The following is a 16,935-nucleotide window of genomic DNA, read 5'->3' on the forward strand; positions in this document are numbered from 1 at the left end:
AAGAGTAACTCACATGAATAACAGGTTTTCATTTCTGATCTTCCTCCTTTTGGACATTACACAGAATGTGCAATTATGAATGAACATTCCAGTTTTAAATCAGGTGCTATGGTAGGAAGTCTAACAAATACCATTTCTACATTTAAAATGTAGAAGAAATTCATTAAGAAAGGCCCAGCCCCAACATATCCAAATTTTTTTAAGAAATACTATTCTGAAAATTTGGGCTTAGTTTGACTGTAAATAGTATCTTGAGTTAACCACTCAAACTGCTGCTCTACAACTTCTAAAAATTATGCCTCCAGCCTCATATTTTTTCAAGCTGTCATACAGGTCCGATGAATTGCGTTCCAACCTAATTTGTTTCAAAGCTACAATTCAAGCATTATAAAACTTGTGGCTGATGGAAGATAAATCTAGGGCTTTCTCTCCTGTCTGTGTGTAACAGCCCAGTTAGCTTTCCCTTCTGGCTGCATCTACTCTGCAACAATCATTCATGGAAGGAGAGGTTACAAATGTTTGTTTTAGATAAGCAATCTAGAATAGCTTTTAACATTAGAAAGGGACTGTTCAAACAGAGTCCTCAAAGATTGGCAGTTACATACAATTAATGTTCTTTATTTAGACCTTTAGATTTTAAGTATCAGTTTAAAAATGTCAGACTTTCCCTCTTCCCCAAGGCAATGATCAATAAATTAATAACACCAAAAACACTGGGATGGCTTTTTTCAGATTCATTAGCCTTGAGAAATATATTCATCTTTATATGCCATAACCATAAGAACACCAAGCATTATTTTAAAACATCCCTTCCAGTGATTAAAATGAATCATTAGCTCCACTTAAAAAATAGCATTAAGATACACCATATAGAATTACTGATGTTTGAATGGTAAAAAGTGCATGGATACAGGTTATTGTTCAGTCAGTGTAGTGGTCCGGGCACGTTTGCCCAACATGCACATGCTGAAGCTAAACAGAGGCTGATCACTGGCTTTAATGAGAATACTTTCAATGCTATAATCACCCATCTTTGGAGTTGCTTAAGAATGCAGAAATGAGTCTGCCAAACATTTGAAATAAACAGCATTGCCCCACATGTAACGTCATCCAGCTTCATTGCAAAATATAACAAAAAAAGCAAGGTTCACACACTAACCGAGGGATCACTGCTTTTCCACCTCTGCAGTTATTTACAGCATTAGACTGCTCAAAAGATATTAACATTGTCATGCTCCTGCCTCTTTGAGGAGGGGTGATTTGGGATGAGACAAGGAGGATGTGGGGCTTGGCAGAGGAGGGGGAAGGCTGGTGGGGTTTTTATGTTGGTTTGTTTTTTTAAAGAAACTTTGATTTATCCTTCCTGGTCAAGGTTCCAATATTTGGGCCTTGTAGGGGAGCTGGATATTGACAGGACATATAATGCAGGAGTCAAATGTTCTAGTAGTCAACTGTCATGGAATATAGAACTCTTCCTACCATATTAGTTGCTCAGCAAGATGTCTTCTGTCTGCTAGGTGCCATGTATCAGCATGAAGGAAATTTTCATTGGACAGTTTCTTCAGCCCTCACTTGCGTGTTCCACTGAGAGTTTATGTGGCAAATAGAAACCCATGCCAGTCCTCAGCTTTAACAAGGCATTGTACCTCCAAATATTCACATCAGAAGTTACAAATGGTCATAATGATATAGGACTTACTTATTTCAGGAGGCTATAAGCAGCAAGTTAAAGCCAAATAGCTCTATACCCCTGCAGGCAGTCTTAATCAACATGAAATTTTTGATTGAAAAAAAGTAGATTCAGCAATACACAAAAAAGTTTGTAACCAAAACCCCCCTCCCCAACTCTGAGCTTTCTTTATTCTTAAGGGAAACACTCATCTGGTGTTTTAAGTGAGGCTTTTTCCAATACACTTCAACCTCACTGCCACAAGTTACATGCTTTTACTTGGTCACCCCTGAATTGGTCAGGCAGTTGGACTAGATGATCGCCGTAGGCCCCTTCCAACTGAAACAGTCTATTCTATTCTAAATTTCTCGCAAAGCCAGAAACACTGAAAAATGAAAATTCTATACAAAGCTGTATGTGTCATAATACAAAAAAACATTCCCAAAGCAAAATAACAACTGGAGGCCCATAAATAAATCTTTGCAAAAACACACATTCACACACACACAGCTGCCCATAAATGAAATATAAAGTCCCTTTCACAATGTTTAAGGCACCAGCTAAGAGAGAGCGCTCTGGTGTAAACTGATGAAAAATGTATTCCAGAGCTTCACAAAGTCCACAATCTGCCCTTTTGAAAACACATTACGAGATAGTCAGGATGTCTAGTCCCACTAATTCTAACTGCTCAGAGGGGTCTAAAGCAATAAATAGCCTCTAAGATACATCAGTACTACATAATTAATTTGACTGTTTCTTTTCTTTTTTTGTTTTTTAAACAGCAGCTAACAGCCATGATCTACAGGTCTACACATATGCATGAAGTGAAGTTTGCATAGATATTTTTATAGGAAAAGGTTGTTAAATATAAACATTTATGATACTAAATTACATATACAATGCATAAGATATTGGGAGACATCAATCCTTGTACGCATTAAAATTTCAGGCTCTTTATTTTGCACTAGCTACCAACTTTATATGTCTTTCAGAGGAATGTCTGAATGGAGTACATTTCAGAAATCTTGCCTCAAGGTTAAAAGGGATCAGATCAGCTCTCTGTATTCAACATCAAAGGCAAAAGATTGACTAGTGTGTTCATTTTGTTATTTTTTTCTAAAATTTTTAAATGGCCTGCTCAATTTATATTTCTGAATAAAACATGCAATTTAATAAAGGTTTAATCTACACCCAAACCAGCTTTGATTGTGTTCTTAAGAGAAACTGGTGAATTACAAATCAGCTGTATGAGGTATTTTCCCAATCCACAAATAAGTAATACCAATCATAAACTACAGAAATCAAGAGACTGATCCTTCACACACAAGTAAGAATCCTATTTCTCTCAGTGAGAGCACTTATCTGAATAGCCACTGCTGTTCATAAAGATGGAAGCCTCAGACCCCACTCCAGATTTCATTAAGTTCTTCTGTGGATATAGGCCTTAACCAAAGCTTCACACACCATCTAATGTCAAAACACAACATTCCCAAGTTTGGTGATGCTGTCTCCCTGCATTAGATGGCCTATCTAGGACTCAAGACTAAATCATAAGGAGTGCCTATATTATAGCTGCTAATTCAGCAATTTAGTGTTCGATCCCCTAGGAATACAAAAAACCCTCTTCCTCTCTCTGTCAGAAGAACACATACCAAAACCAAAACTGACAATTCCTCTAGCATGTCTGTTATATGAGAAGCTGTTCAGCACTTCTCTGAACAGTCTTTGTTTTTGCTCAGGATAGGTTTTCTCTTTCCAAGTGACATAACTGTCTGACTGAAGGCAGAAAGCCCAGCAGAGCTGAAGTAAGCATTGCATATCATACATCACAAAACATACAATTACTGCTTCAGGACACGACTAGGATGGCTTCAGGACAGAAGCACAGAACCTCTCCGAAGAAAAACTGAAAGAATCAATTATTTCTATTGTAAAAATCTAAGGAAAGATTCATCCTAAACTTAAAACAGAAATCCTTGTATTGCAAGGCACTGTACACAAATCAGAATGCAAGGGCTGTTTGTTACAACAGGAAGGAACAAACTGAACCTGAGGTTACAAAATGAAAATTAGGAAATTACAGAAACTTTGACAAATCTTCTGACACTGAAAGAGCACACTTAATGAATTTCAGAAATATCCAAACTTATGAATAAACAACAGTATGTAACAATATTATGGCTACTTGTGACACTGCAGTTCTCTGATTTAATTTGAACCAATTCAAAAAAAGTTTAGCTGATCACTCCAGATTTCTAATATATAAAATAGATCATCTTTACATAGGAGATCAAGTGTTAGAGTGTAATAAAGGTCATAAAAGAAAGGCAACAACTTGAAAGCAAGTGGTTAAAGAATTTGTTCGCAAATAGGATTAAATATGGTGAAAGATGTTTCCCAGCCTTGGCATCTGGCTGGGAGCCTCACTGGTGCCTGGATAAGCAGAGGAAAGCCTTGTACACAGACCTTGATATCTCCCCAGTAAAGTCATATTTGCAGTGAAGGACATTGATAGAGTTTCTCAAAAAAGTGTGCTGGGGGAAGGAGGGGTTAGACAGAAAAGACAGCACAGGCTTTGAGAACAAGAAGTCCTCGCCCAGATTTACATTTTCCAAACACCATTGACGTATGTGAAAGAAAACACAGACAATAAATTCTTATTCTCAGTGCACATTTCAAGCCATCACTAATTATTTCTATCAGTCCTGTTCTCCATTGCACTCCCATTTCTACCTCCCCCAACATAGGAACATTCCCATGTTTTCAGCAGTTTTACAAAGCAGCACTTTTTGTGCACCCAATCTGCAGGTGCAGCAAAGACCTTGGCAAGGGGGAAACCTATTATCACTTAAGAAAACAGTTACACTGTATTGTTCATACTTCTTCAAGGTCTTGAGCAAAGCATAAATTCTCACGAAAATGAAGTTATTGCAGTTCAAGCATCAGACAGCTAACTAGGTAAGTCTTACTGCTGCTTGTAGAGATGATTTTACAGCATTTTGTAATTTATACTCTTTTTTCTCTCTCATGTATTTGTTCGGTAATTCAAATAGTTATTTTCACAGCTGTTAAATTAAAAAGCCTCAAATATTCTGCAGTAGCGCAATGTACTGAAAACAGGGTATTGCTACTGACTTGTAATTCATCTTCAGGTCAATTCTACAGAGATTACTTCATTTTTTCTAAGAATTCTATGTTTTCTTTTATGTATTTCAAAAAAATGAGATTGCAATGATGAATTTTTAACATACTACTGTTAAGTCTCTGCTGCATCCTAGGCATTAATGTTGATTGTCTCATACTTTAACCTCTGTTCTAGCCTGCACTAGTTTTTAACAGCCTTCTAATTCAAAACAAAAGGCACTGTGTAAAGAATATAATTCATTTTTCTTCTCCTTAACCAATACTTTTATATTCCAGGTTCACTCTTGCCACAAGTAGAGTTGATCTTGATCTGGCTCGTTGTTCCTTTTTCCTATGCATATACTTCTTTGAGAATTAGATCTAAAGAGGCATAGAGCATGGGAAAATGGGGCAACTGAGGTATTTCACCGTTCATTTCAAGCAGCATTGCCAAGGCGACTGTAGAAATGTATAGAGAAAACAGATATATGAAGAAATGAAAGGTTAATTTATGAAACTCTCACTTAACCATCAAAAACTGAATGAAAAGGTACTGGTGTTATTTACTCTGATATAATGGTTCAATATTGGTTTCATCCTAAAAACTTGATTTATCACAAGAATAATATTTTGGGCATTTATCCAACTACAATATTTAATACATTGTGTAGTTTAAAATTACATCTAAAATATATGCATTGCTAAGAAGCTACTTCTGTATTCCTTATTCCCATAAATGTCCAATTGAAAACAATGGGAATCTAGTCACACAAACTGCAAAAATGCAACTCCTTGGAGTTATCTCACAGTTGCTGGGCGTCAGCCTTCACTGAATTCAGTAAGTACTGACTCAGGTGTGCAAGGCCCAGCTGTGCAAATGTAACCGAAGTGGGCTGTCTTCAATGTACTGATCCTTTAAGATCCTAAGTACCTTTTACATGATGCCTGCATGTGTGGAATTACAAATTGTTCTCTTGTAAAAATCAGACAGTTAATATTAAATCAAATAATAAACATGCTAATTTTTTTGTTTGTTTTTCACCCACAGGTACCTTGGAAGTAGAAGTGTAGAAGTTGTCTTCGCATTTTTCATTCAATAGAAAAACAGTCATTAAACACATTTTTTTTAATGTTTCTGTCCAATTACTTTTATTTACTCTAAATACCAATGTATCACATCAATTCTGGGGGAAAAAAATATTACCATTATGAAACAAGGTAACGGTACATACTGTATGTCAAATAAAAATCTATTATTTCAGTCACAGATCAAAAGTTTACCTTACCCTACATCACAAATTCTAACAAGTCTTATGAAGTCATGCACTTAGAAAATGCAAAACTAGGTGCATTACACATCATTTTACTCAGTGGTTATTGTTATGCTATACTATTCAAGCCTAAATTAATATTTTAGAAGTTACTATTTCACTTATCTGTAACATAATAGTATTAGAGGACTATTCTATTTACACATCACTTTTTTTCTTAAACTAAAAGGCAATAAAAAAATTAAATCCACAACTGTATCTTTATTCACTGAATTCATATCAGTGGTAAAGGGGATGGAAGTACATAAACAACACATTACTTATTTCATTTGTGAGAGAATGGAAGGATTTTCTGAATATAAAAAAATACTAAATCTAATAACTGTCATTGAAATCAAGAGAAACCTCTAGAATTACTGCACTTAAAGGTGAAAAAAAGGCATACAAAACAAACAGAAACACAGAGACAACTTCCATATAACTTATAGTTTCTCAAATTCCACAGAGATTTCATGTTAAAAAAAAAAAAGCAATTGTATCAGAAAAGTGTATATTTTGCCTTTAATGCATCTCCTGTATAACCTAGCCTATAACAATTCCCAGAGCCCTGTGAAACAAGACTACAACCGATACTTTTTTCTTTTTTTTTCTTTTTTTCCTTTTCTTTTACCTTTTTTTTAAGCTTTTTTTTTACTTTTTTTTTTTTTTTAAAGACACAAAGTACGCAGTTTAAATTAAAAGCTACTTGGAAAAATAAGGTAATTTCAGCTATTAGTAAAAAGAGAAGAAAATAAAGTGTTTGAGTTTGGAGTGAAATCAATAAAAATATTAGGCCAAAGATCGACCTTATCAAACATGGTAGTAACAAGAAGAGAGTTTTAATGTTTTGTGTCTTTTTTTCTTTAAATTTAAAATTAATAGCTTTTATAAAAAGTTTCAACAACTATGTAAGCTACCTAAAATCAAACAAGAAACACAATGTTTACATTCACTCGCTATGTTATGGAAATAATTTCAGCTTATTTACAAAAACTCGGGGGACAGGGTGTATGTGAACTGACAAACAAGCACCTCATTGATTTGGTTTTTATGGTTTTGGGGTTTTTTTAATGTTTTTAAAATCCTTTAAGGAGAACTAATCTAGTTCTCACTCAATTACCACTGGCTACTGATCCCCACTTTCATGACTCAAGCCAAAACTTTACAAACCTTTAACATACTTCTAAATGTTCTCAAACTCCCCTTTTTTTTATTAACTCCAAGACATCAGTCCTTGTTAGTATACATAAAGTGATGAAACTACAGGACATACAAATTATAAAACTCAGGACAGATACTGGGAGCAGAGCTAGCAAATCTGAAGAAAGGATGGGACAACGATGGGATAGTGAAGCACAGATTATCTACAAAATTTTCCACTTCTATCCAGTTTGTTCTTAATCTCTTAAACACAAGCTACAACCCTACACTTAAACACCTTCCTGATCAAGACTGAAGGGAGAGTAAAAGACACGGTTAAAGTGCAGGTGAAGAAACCTTTTCCCTTTTCCTTCCTGGCAGAGTGTAATATCCAGACTAATTATCATTAAAAAACAATTATTTTAAGCAGGAGCAGTAAAGCTGGGAGGTAAGGACAGGAGGATCCCATTCTATAAGCCTTAAATAGAAAGGCAGAACCCTAGCTATGAATGTCCTTTTCGCCTCCTGAAAACATCGGCTTAAGATGAACTGACAAAACAGTATGATGACAATAACATACAGAGGTACATGCCACATTATTGAATAGTAAATACTCAGTGGAGTAAAATGAAGGGCTGGAAAAATGTGAAGAACATTGCAATACAGAGAAAATCAGTATAAAGGATATTACTGTTCAACAACTGTTTAGCAGTTTGTACCACTGCCCAAGTTAAACAGGCAGCGAAAGCTTTAACAAAATTCCTTTGTACAAATATACTCCTACTGTTAATTCAGTTTGTTATTTCTTATATAACTTCTGGGAAATGGGAAAAAAAAGGGACACGGGAGAGGGGAAAGTGTGATCTTACCTCTGTCTTCAGATAAAAGTACTAAATGTCCGTTAGTAAAATAAAATAAAAGTTGCCAGGTACGAATCAAGACAGCAATGAGAACTGACACTACACCAATTGCACAAAGAGGGAAGCAGCAAGTTAGAAAGGACTTTTGATTATTTATTGTTCCAAAGCATTGTAAATTTACCTCTAATACAAGAAGAAATTTAGTAAAATTCACTAGCTTAGGGTTTTAAAGTAATTTCATGACCAATTTTTCTTCCCTGAGATAGGGTCTTTTCCTTCCTATCAGCAGAAACATGAGTAGAAAATTATCACTCTATAAGAAAACGAAGATTACTAAAAAACAAGCTTGAGCTGATTTACAACAAACCCCAATGTTTCGCATTACAATGACTGGACTGTAATCATGTCATACTCCACATGATGTACAATTACTCCTCTATATTCTGTAACAGGTAATGAAAGCAGATTTTCCCTTTTGGAAACTTTTTTGCCATTGTATCTCATCTGAAATAAGATTCGTTTCAAGATTCTATGTTGTACTGATTTTGAACTAGGTAATTGGTATATATTTTATGCACAAATTGATAATATAAGCTTGTACTTACATGTGATATTTCAAGCTAATTTCAAATACTGAAGGTCTCAATTCTGAAGTCAGTTGTACAAGCATATGACTTTACAGCTAGGAATAATTTAAAATTGGAAACTATAAATTGGAATAAAATTATAAAAATATTATTAAAATTATCAGCTCAATAAACAATGTAAACATGTGCACATCCCAGATATCAGGAGAAATCACTCAGTAAGGTCACATACATCATCTAGAAATCCTGGTTACATGTACTGCCCTTCAGAGCAGGAACGTTATATAAGAGACCTATATTACCCATCTACAGTTGCAGCAAATCAACAGCCATGTGAAGGTGTATTTGTCTGAAACACGCACCGTTATCTTCTAATTTTAACTGCATTGTCCATTCGTGTCCCCACACAAATCACCATAGACAGAAGAGAAGGTGGTTACTGCTGTACATAGAAGAGTATAAGCTGGTTTTTACTTTTATATATAAAAGATACTTAAGCCATCCAGTTTTAGACTGGCAATAAATGTGACAAAACCAAACACACAGCACAGAAAACTATAAAGGTTAAATCGTGAACCACCTCAAATAATAATTTAATTTCAAGCTTAGAATAATTTTTCAAATTGAAAAATCCATATTTCATAATGCAGAACAGCCTCAAAATATTCCCCAAACAGAAGACCATTTCATCAGTACTATAATAAAGTTTAATATTGCAGTTGTTACAGAGTTATTCTACATAGCATGCTATCTGTAGGAACATCTGGTAAACACACATGAAAAAAATAATTCAGGTAACTCCTGAATATTTATCTTTTTTTAATGCTGTAAGGCACCCCCAAGAACAAATACATTTACCTAAAAAAACTTATACTGAAAAAATTAATGCAGTGAATATTATAAAACTAAGCCACTGCCTCCAAATAAAGAGCACAGTGCTAGGAGAAACAGGAAAGAAATTAGTTTAATCTAAGTTACAATGCCTACACTTTTAACAATTTCTGGTCAACTAAAATTTCCCATTTGTTATGGCATTGCTTTCTGTAATCACTTACAACATAAAAGTAGTGAGAAGGATAAAAGGAGTGACATCTCAATCCCCTGCCTCCTGCCCTGAGAGTCTCTTCCTGAAATTTGCACTGTGTTCAATATGTGACTTTAACTTAGTAATGCAGCAGTTAAAAAAAAACAAACACAAAAACAAACCACACAGTTTTCTGTTATGATAGTGGGTTCCGCGTGAATAAGATCTCCTCTATAGAGGAATTCAAAAAGTGTCAGTCCTAGCAAAAGTTAAGGAACAGGAATGTGCAACCAGAAGCTGAAAAGGTAAGTGCAACAGCACCGTAAACTATTAGCTAAGGTCACTTACAGTTGTGGAACAGTTCTCTGAGGAGCACAAATAGTTCAAACAATTCAACTGGAAGCAGAAACTACATTTTCTGAAGAAGAATTGCTGCAATAGAAATTCAATGGTGCTGGTAACACCACTTCAAAACAATTCTCTGGGATCTGACAGAGTTAAAACTCTCAACTAATCCTGTCAAGTTTTGAGCTGGTAGAGAAAAGCTAGCCTTCAGCTGTTTAGTATGTTTTGCCACTTAGGAATAATTATTTTCTTAACTATCTCTTCTTTAGTTTACATATTGGGAGATACTAATAAACATTGTGGGTTTCAATTACATATGAAGCATTTTAATACATAAAAAGCAATCCAACAAAAGCTGTCTCAGAAGTCAGGCTAAATTAACTTATCATTGCAAAGTTTTTCATTATCACTGCATGCAACAGTCTGACAAGACACAGGGAACAATGTCTTTTTTCAGAAATCATGCCCTCATACTTGTAACAATGTGCATTACATGACCCTGCAGTTCTCATGAATCCCTATTCCTCCTTTTGCCTCACTGTATCTGAGCTTTATACTAGATCAGAGAACCAACCTGCCCAGAGGAGAAAGAAAAAAAAAAAAAAAAAGCAGACCAAAAATTCTGCTTCGGCCACTCCCAGTGTAATTAGTTCTCTGACCTGGTTTGTTTTGTACCTGCAAAACCAGCTGCATCATTATAATGAAGAAAGAGAAGCAGTAGTTGCTTAGGTTGAAAGGACACTTAGGAACATCTTTAGAATCCCAGTCTGAGGAAAGAAAGAGTGTTTACATTTTCTCTCCACTCACTTTCTCTAACACACAAATACCCGTGACAGATTTGTCCTGGAGAAAAGAGCCAAGATTTAGCTAGAGGAAAATACATTCATCTCCACCTTTTTCAAACACTCACTGACACGTGTAAATTTAATTAAACTGTAACACTACCTATCAGCACTGGCATAAGTGACAGTGGGAAAGTAATAAGAAATCATGGTCTGTACAGCCAAATACAGTATTTTGCTACAAAACCCAACACAGTTAGCAGCAACATAATATACCATGAGCATTCAGATTAACATTTAACTGAAACTAAAGTTAAGTCTTCAAATTCAATTTCCAGCATCTACATAAAACTTTTTTTTTTTGAAGATGCCAAGAGGTTAGTTTCATTACTACACATGAACAAGAAAGGTGCAGTTCTGTATGAAAAAATTGGGCAGATTAAACAGCTCAGTGATGCTGAAAAGGAACAGTCCCTCATAGCATCCTCCCCCTCACCTTGCACCAATTCAGGCTAGTCTTCCAACCCTCAGTGCACTCTTACAAAAACATCCAGAAAGAGGAAAATTCTTGGGTTTAGGTTTAAAACCAAACCAAACCAAACACGAAATCCCACCAAAACATCTTCAAATATTTTTCTTTGTTAATTGTTTCTTTTTTCACTGAAGAACTACGGTTTAATGAGAACACGTGTGTACAGGGAACGGTGCAGAGGGAAGGGGAGGGGGTGCGGGGGAAAGAGAAGCTTGACTCAATACCCGACTACAACAGCTCAGAGTTTGGGACTAATCTGGGTTGGGGTTTTAGTTTGTTTGTTTGGGGTTTTTTTACTATATCAAACAAATGCTACAGCAATTTAATTAATGAGATCTAATTCTTCCAACTTTCAATACTTGGACTAGACATGCAGCATCGAACTACTAGGTGTGTATCTGTCTCTTTCCTCATGAAAATTGTTCCAACTTCTAACAAGTCCTAGGTGTACTCCCCCCCCACAAGCCACGTCAAACTAGTTAGGTTTCACACCGACTCCAGAGAGGACCTGCTCAGATTCAGCATTCTCCAAAACCTTTCCCTGTGCCGCGGCACGCTGCTGAGCGGGGCTCCAAAGGGCGAGCGGGGCAGCTCCAAAGGGCGAGCGGGGCAGCTCCAAAGGGCGAGCGGGGCAGCTCCAAAGGGCGAGCGGGGCAGCTCCAAAGGGCGAGCGGGGCAGCTCCGCAGCCCCAGCCCCGCCCGCGTTCTCGGCGCTCCCCCTGCTGACACGGCCCCGGGAAACGCGGAGAGAAGGGAGAGGCTGCAGCAAGAGATGGAGGAAACGACAGGAGATGCGGCATGTCAGATTAAAGGAGATCGGGTGTACAAAAGCAGAGGTGAAGGGAAGAAAGGACTGGATGTTGGTGAAGCACATGGGAAGTTAAGAGCTATTGCTGGGAAGAAAGAATCTTGGGCCTTTAGGATTTTTTCTGTTCTCTTCTGTTTCTGCAAGCCATCTGCTTCTGTGATACGCCTTTCAGAATTTGGGATTGCAATGCTTATTCCTGTCAGCAAAATGTATCTTTTACATATACATAAGGAAGGAGCACCTCCCTTACGAGGACAGGCTGACAGAGTTGGGGTTGTTCAGCCTGGAGAAGAGAAGGCTCTGAGGAGACCTTATAGTGGCCTTCCAGTACTTAAAGGGGGCTACAGGAGAGATGGGGAGGGACTGTTTATCAGGGGTGTAGGGATAGGATGAAGGTAACAGTTTTAAACTGAAAGAGGGAAGATTTAGATTAGATCTAAGGAAGAAATTCTTCACTGTGGGGGTGGTGAGACACTGGAACAGGTTGCCCAGAGAGGTTGTGGCTGCCCCATCCCTGGCAGCGTTCAAGGCCAGGTTGGACGGGGCTTTGAGCAACCTGGTCTAGTGGAAGGTGTCCCTGCCCAGGGCAGGGGGGTTGGAACGAGGTGATCTTTAATGTCCCTTCCAACCCAAACCATTCTCTGATTCTATGATCTTTTACTGTTTTTGGTAGTGAACTTTGATACACATCCACATTGTGGATTTCTTTTTTGGGTTTTTTTGTAAGAAAAATAAATACTTGTAAATATTAAGCAATCTATGAGAGGCTGAAAAGTTAAAACATATTGGAATCACTCATACAATCTTAATTCTACATAAAACATGCATTACAATGTGATCTGTATTCAATTTTCTTAGTCCTATAAATTATTACTTTTTTTCCCCCATAGGACAACTCCTCCATTCTTCAGGATCAAAGCCTTATCAGCTGTAGATATGGGAATCAGTAGCTCAAGTGAAGAAGGAAAAACAGAAAGAGAAAGGAAAAATGTTACAGTGAAGAAAGTTTAATGACATATCAATCAACTTATTTCTTCTGTCAGGGACAGATTTCCTGTGAGATGGGTCAAGTTTTAACAAAAAAATATCCTTGCATTTTTAAATTTTTTTTTTGTGTATTATAATGTGTCAAGGACATTAAATTAATATTAAGCACTATTTGAATCTTAATTCTAAAAAAGTTTTGGTTTGCATTAAAAATATTTTTTCCATTACCATATGATATCCTTTAAGGAAGAAAAGCATTACCCACGGTCAGAGGCAGCCTGAAAGCAATGATAGACTAGCCCTTTATTGGAGCACAATGCACTGTTAAAATTAAGTTAGTACTCAACTATTGCTGAATCACAGATGTATAGTACTTAACAAACGGAAGTGCATGCTTTTAGCCCATTAACAGATTCTGCTTTGAGTACTACAAAGTGCCACTAGGTGACGTAATTCAGCACAATCATAAGAGGCCTTGCACCAGTCCAAGCAAGCAACATTCAATTCCATAAACCAGTGGAGGAAGGAGCAGAGGACATACTACAGGGTCAAACTAATCTAATCGGAACATCTAGAAAAGCTGGCAAAGAGAAAGCCATGAAAGTAAAAATAATATTCAAAAATCATTATTTATGTAATAGTGAGTTACATATGCATGTGCACATCACACCAGTTCTTGTCTTACTCTCTATCTGGAAAAAGTGAGTAATTATACTGACCCGTTGGTTGTAAAGGCACCAGCATTTATTTATATAAAGCAACAAAACTACTCACTACTAAAAGGAATCATTCCGCTTCTTTGGCTTCTCTTCCATACTCCAAGGGTTCCTCTATGCAAACTACAGAGCTCATTCAACTTTTCAGTGAGTGAGTTTGGCTCTCCTAGCTGTGAAAAAGCCATTTGCTTTTTTTTTTTTTTTTTTTCCTCCTCCTGTTTATTTCCTGCTAGCTTAGAAACCTAAATGGACTCCCTAACAGATCAGAGGGTTACCTAAACTCAGAGCACGTGGGAAAAAGCATGCCTAGAAAGAAGGAGGGAGGAGGAGTGAAACAACTCCCTTCAACAGCAGAGCTGTTAGTTCTTCTCAACACATTTCGTTTAGCTAGCTGTGCCCTTTGTATGAGGCAGAAATGAATGTGGTATGTAATATTTTTATCTGATTAATGCCCTAGGAATTTGTTCAAATGATTGAATTAACCTGTCTCCAGTGTTTTTCATTGCTCAGATACTTTCACTGCTAGCGTACTGACAAATCCTAGTACAGCTTCTATGCAAAGTATTTCCCATAATCAAACCAACACCACGAGAATTAACTGTTTCTTTGTAGGAAATGGTCTTCACAACTGATGCAATGACCAAAAACACATTAATCGCTATGAGACACTCTGTAAAGTTATTTCAACAAGAAACTTCAATATACAACAGAAAACACAGCTATAAGTGCAATGTGAGTCAGTTACACATCCACTACACTTCTCTAGCTTACTATTTACATTCGAAATGTTAGTCATTATGGGTTTTGTAGTCTCTGTTCACAGAAAGTGCTAATAAAGAATGGAAGTTGGAATAAATGTTTCATCACAGGACCTGCCGATTGTTGATTGCTAACTAGAAACACGCGGTAATTACCCTTTAAATTGTAATTGCTCTCATGTGACATCACTTTATGGCATTATAATCACTCCAGAGTCCTTTGAATGGTGGCTTTGCCTCAAGCCATGTTCTGTATCTTAGGTAAATCATCATAATAACACTGAATGCATGAACATTAGCATTTAAAAAATATTCACTTCAAGCATATGTTTCCTTGTGTTTATCACCTTTAAAGCCACTGACGCTCCTTCTAGTTTTGTTGAGGTCCCTGTTCAGCTTTGTTCTAACACTGCAGGGTTGAATGGTCTGGCAAAAATAAAGTTTGTTATGAATTAGGATCCAAAAAAACCTAAGCTACTGAAGTTTAAATATCGACTGAAGGAAACATATAACAAAGATCTTACAGGGAAAAAAATCATGTTGAATAATATTAAAAGCCTTTAAAAACAAAACACATTTTGAGTTTCTAACGTAGGAGAACTCCATACATCTTTTCTAGCATAGTCACATGCCAACAATGCCAACAAGGAAAGTGTGTTTAGTCATTATGTCATTTACTTCTGTTTACAATAAATGGGACTGTATTTAAAACATGGGCAGCCACCAGAGCCACTTTCCTTTTATGTCTGCACATAGTTTTCTGCTAGCAGTTATACCAACACAAAAATGTCATTGTCAATACATTTTATTTTATCTGAACAGCAGCAAATGTCCTTAATGGTATGTCTGTGTTGTTTACAATTATAAATTAAAACTACTAGCATTGTTTTTAAAGTGATTGCATTAAATGCAAAAATATCCTCAGCAACAAAAATTCTTGGAGCAATGCTGACACAAATTTGTTAAAGTTTTTATCACCAGTGGATAAAACAAAGGAGATTTCCCCCACCCCTTTAAAAAAGATGGTTGATTTTCAAAAAGAGATGGGCAATATGGAAAGCCCTACTCCTAGCACCCTAAGTACAGTTTCAAAGCCACGCTACTTCAGAGGACGTAAAGAGCAATTCTAGAAAGGCTTTCTCGGGTGATTCAGTGCCACGAAAAAAGGAGGAAGGATGCCTCAACAGCCTAACCATAGCATATGAGTCTGAAAGACTGCTCTACTACAAAAATATTATATTAGCATCCTGCGTCTTTTGAAATTAAGGCTTTCCTCCTAAAAGCTATAAAATCGATTATTCCGATCTAGCCAGAAAATAACATGATCAATGATTGAAGGATTTAAAAAAAAAAAACAAACAAAAAAAAACCCAAAAACCAAACATCAAACCAAAAAAAAAACCCAAACACAAACCCACAAGTTTCATTAACACTCAAATACAAATTTAAATAATGACATCATAGTAACAATCCTTTTGTTGTTTAAAAACATTTGTTCATCTATTAAAACAAGCACAAGAATAATTAACAACTAGAAACAATAATATAATAAAGGAATGATGTCTTACTGATCCTTCTGATTAGATGTTACCTGTTACACTAAATGTGTTGCAACAATTCACTTCAGAAATTGTCATTTTTCCAGACCAAACTTCTTTCTGGGACTGATTTGCAGGTTTGTTAGACTAGAAACCAAGCTAACTAAAAATATACGCAATGGTCCTTTTCAGACAAATCGTCCTGAAGATGATTATTTCCCAGTAATTTTTTCATAACGTTGTACTAAGGGTTCAAGCCTATATACTCCTTGACTGTTATCAAAGCAGACTACTTAGCGAGTCTCCTTCCTGGTTTTTGTTGGCTGGTTGGTTGGGTTTTCTGTAAAGATTTATTTCATCTGGTAAATGCGGAAAAAGAATCTGCAGATTTGTCTGTGTTTTTTGGTTTTGTTTTTATCATTAAAAAGAAAAGCTGTAACTTCTAACTTGCATCTTAATTGTTTTTAAAAGCTGTAGATTGCTGTGGGTGGAATTAGAAGCACATGAAGACAATGCAACTGCCATCCCTGTTAGTCTAGTCAGATAAGCTTTTCAGTAAAGCATAAACGTCAGCTATGCAAAGTCATTTCTTTACTTCGAAGTGTATGTAGTCACCTCCTAGAAGTCTCATGCTGATAAAAAAAAAGAAAAACACACTGCCCAGATAGATATTCAAGAGAATTTTTCTCATTATTACAAGAAGAACAAAAGATTTTATAACTACATATATGTGTATGAAGAATATTCAAAGTCAGT

This window comes from Strix aluco, chromosome 7, assembly GCF_031877795.1.
Source record: "Strix aluco isolate bStrAlu1 chromosome 7, bStrAlu1.hap1, whole genome shotgun sequence".
In the NCBI taxonomy this organism is placed as follows: domain Eukaryota; kingdom Metazoa; phylum Chordata; class Aves; order Strigiformes; family Strigidae; genus Strix; species Strix aluco.